The sequence below is a fragment of the Coregonus lavaretus genome (assembly GCF_964263955.1).
Source record: "Coregonus lavaretus genome assembly, chromosome: 22".
Classification (NCBI taxonomy): Eukaryota; Metazoa; Chordata; class Actinopteri; order Salmoniformes; family Salmonidae; genus Coregonus; species Coregonus lavaretus.
This window is the reverse complement of record NC_140009.1, coordinates 36,100,284-36,104,583: the sequence shown is the minus strand read 5'-3', so window position 1 is coordinate 36,104,583 and position 4,300 is coordinate 36,100,284.

Genomic DNA, 4,300 nt, shown 5'->3' with positions numbered 1-4,300 from the left:
AACCAGCTGCCAAACGATTGAAGACTGATATTCTGATGTTTTTTGACCGCGCAATCTGAGTTAGAGTCAGTATAGCAATGTAATGTTATTGATCTGTCAGTTTACCTAGCTAATTCCCTACTTTTACACTGACACGGTATAAACAGCTCTACAGGCTTCACTGTCATGGTGCACAGTCAGTACACAACACTATGCTCATCATGTCTTGGCAGGATCAGATGGTGACAGGCGTCCCAGCAGGGTCAGACAGCCAGGGAAGACCAGTATATGGAGCTTAGGTGAATTTTGCAATATATTATAACAAATCAGTGACTGGATACAAAGTTTAATCTTGAGTTGATGGTTAGGCTACAGTCTGGGATCTGGGAATAATGGTCATTTCAATTATTGAACCATTGATTCTATTCTTGGATAATATAATGTATAAATGTACACCAAGGTAATTATTTGTCATGCCTCATCTAAAGTTGATTTCCAAACTGTATCAAGGGTTGATAGAGGCTTTTCCCGATGACACAAAACATGTCAAACAGAAACGTGAGGAAGACCTGGTAGACACTATTGATGATGATGAATGGATACAGATATGTTAGAATGCCCAGTCATGTTCATATAATCTCAGACATAAATTACTGCAGTTTAAGACCATCCATAGAACGTACTATATGCCAGTGAAACTGAATATCATGCACTCAGAAATGTAATTCCTCTGCTATTTGCATATGTTTTGCTATTGTGAAGGCTGGCTGAATTCTGGTAAAGAGTATGTTATTTTATCTCAGCACGTCTACAGATTCTCCCTTCTCCCTGTTTTTGTTTGCTTGGAAATGTTGAGACTTATCAAAAAAATAAAAAATAAACTGTAACTTAGCATTTATAGCGGCTAAGAAATGCATCGCCCACACAACGCCATACACGTGGTCTGCGGTTGTGAGGCCGGTTGGACGTACTGCCAAATTCTCTAAAACAGCATTGGAGGTGGCTTAAATTCTCTGGCAACAGCTTTTGTTCCCAGCACAAGGTGCACCTGTGTAATCATCATGCAGTTTAAATCAGCTTCTAGATATGCTACACCTGTCAAGTGGATGGATTATCTTGGCAAAGGAGAAAATGCTCACTTACAGGGATGTAAGCATATGGAAATTCTGGGATCTTTTATTTCAGCTCATGAAACATGGGACCAACACTTTACATGTTGCGTTTATTTCTAATGCTAAAAAGTTAGACCACCAAGTTGTGTATGATGAGCCCAATCGGTGACAGGATAAACAGGAGTCTTTGTGAGAGTGTTTGTAACAGAGATAGTGAATAGTTCTATTCCCCTCCCGGTCTTATCATGCAGTGCCCACATTCAAGTGAAACCCCTTGGGACCCATTATCTGTCAGTACACCTTAGACTGAAGAAACGAGTACACAATATAGGGCCTATTAGGCCTATCATTCAAAAGATGTTATAACTACTCATCAAATGGGAAGAAAGTGAGAGAAAATTAATCATTCATGCGCTACCTTGTTTTATTTAAAGGTTCAGTAAGTAAGAATTGTCCACAAATGTATTTTATATGTAAATAGTTTATGATTACTGAATTACATAATGTAGTTATTTTGTTAGATACTTCTCCCGATTAGCTGAAATCGTATTTTTTCATAGCTATTTTGCCTGTCGCGCTAGCTTGGGTCGCAACAGATTCACAAATCATGGGGATTTGCCACGCTGTACAGATGTCTCCCTCTGAGGCACATGTTAATAGGCAACCCCCCTGCACTTGCCTGGGCAGGCCTGCTCCCTCCGGGGCTAAAGCCAGTGAGAAACGTGCTAACAAACGTGTGCTATAAAACTAAATTAATACTTCACTCTGACCCTCAAAACATATTTGCTAGATTCATGATAGTGTTGTTAGACAAAGCAAGGAAAGTGAACTTCAAAACATGTAGTTATTTTGATTGTGTTCATGTCCGGGCTCTGGCTGGGCCACTCAAGGACATTCAGAGACTTGTCCCGAAGCCACTCCTGCGTTGTCTTGGCTGTGTGCTTAAGGTTGTTGTCCTGTGGAAGGTGAACCGTCGACCCCAGTGAGGTCCTAAGCGCTCTGGAGCAGGTTTTCATCAAGGATCTCTCTGTACTTTGCTACGTTCACCTTTCCCCTTGATCCTGATTAGTCTCCCAGTCCCTGCTGCTGAAAAACATCCCCACAGCATGATGCTGCCACCATCATGCTTCACCGTAGGGATGGTGCCAGGTTTCCTCCAGACGTGCCGCTGGGCATTCAGGTCAAAGAGTTCAATCTTGGTTTCATCAGACCAGAGAATCTTGTTTCTCAATGTCTGAGAGTCCTTTAGGTGCATTTTGGCAAACTCCTAGCGGGCTGTCATTTGCCTTTTACTGATGTGTGGCTTCCATCTGGCCACTACCATAAAGGCCTGATTGGTGGAGTGCTGCAGAGATGCTTGTCCTTCTGGAAGGTTCTCCCATCTCTACAGAGGAACTCTGGAGCTCTGTCAGAGTGACCATCAGGTTCTTGGTAACCTCCCTGACCAAGGCCCTCCTCCCCTGATTGCTCAATTTGGCCAGGCGGCCAGCTCTAGGAATAGTCTTGATGGTTCCAAACTTCTACCATTTTAGAATGATGGAGGCCACTGTGTTCTTGGGGACCTTCAATGCTGCAGACATTTCTTGGTACCCTTCCCCAGATCTGTGCCTTGACACAATCCTGTCTCTGAGCTTTACGGACAATTCCTTCGACCTCATGGCTTGGTTTTTGCTCTGACATGCACTGTCAATTATGGGACCTTATATAGACAGGTGTGTGCCTTTCCAAATCATGTCCAATCAATTGAATTTACCACAGGTGGAGTCCAATCAAGTTGTAGCAACATCTCAAGGATGATCATTGGAAACAGGATGCACCTTAGCTCAATTTTGAGTCTTATAGCAAAAGGTCTGAATAATTATGTAAATAAGGTATCTGTTTTATTTATAAATAAGAACAATTCTAAAAACCTGTTTTTTCGTTTTGTCATTATGGGGTATTGTGTGTAGATTGATGAGGAAAACATTTTATTTAATCAATTTTAGAATAAGGCTGTAGCGTAACAAAATGTGGAATAAGTCAAGATGTCTGAATACTTTCCAAATGCACTGTAAGTATATTTTAGCCTCCAGAGTGGCGCAGTGGTCTAAGGCACTGCATTGCCGCAGCCGGCCGCGACCGGGAGACCCATGAGGCGAGCACATGCACGCTGACTTCGGTTGCCAGTTCTACTGTGTTTTCACTGACACATTGGTGCGGCTGGCTTCCGGATTAAGCGAGCAGTGCGGTTTGGCAGGGTCGTGTTTCGGAGGACGCATGGCTCTCGACCTTCGCCTCTTCCGACTCCGTACGGGAGTTGCAGCGATGGGACAAGACTGTAACTATCAATTGGATATCACGAAATTGGGGAGAAAAATGGGGGTTAAAATAAATAACACAAAACTAAACTAACAAAGAAAAATGGGTACTTATGTATATTTTAGCAATTACATTTACTTTGGTACTTAAGTATCTTTAAAACCAAATACTTTTTCTTCAAGTTTGACAGTTAGGTACTTTTTCCTCCACAGGTTGTTGGTAAGTAATGAATCTGCTAGATTCTGATATGACTGACTCCATCTTTAAGATAGATCAGACAGAAAGTGTAAGGGAAGTTTAAAGATTGATGAAAGATGTAGCCGGATGTACAGCAGTTGAGGAACCTTTGATTGGAGCATTTTCATTTAGCATAAACAATTCCAGTAGATTGGTGATTCACAAGCCATTTGACAATTAACATTACAACAGATATTATTTAACATCACATAAATCGCCCATTATTGTGGATGGATAATGAACACTGGTAATCCAAGCTTCGTATCCCATTGTCCATTGAACAGAAAAATAAATCTAGTTATTTATACAAATCGGCCTATTTCTTACCGATAATTTCAATAGCTCAGTTTCTGAAAACTGTCATTCATGAGGACATCACTATGCTTCCTAAATACCTTTTTGAATAAAACTCAAACAGTGCAGGTGATTACGGAAACCAAAACTAACCCTGTATGATTCTATGTTCGTGTTAAGTGAGACCACACACAACGTTCTGTATAGTATGATCAGAGTAAAGAAATGCCATATTGAGAAAAGAAAAACAATTGTTTAGTAACTTGCTGTTGAGTTCCAGGACCCCATATGTGGAAAAACATATCATGCCAAGTGACAGCCTAAAGGACTGTACAGACCACATTGAGAAATATAAATAAGATACTAACCAGTCTGTGGAT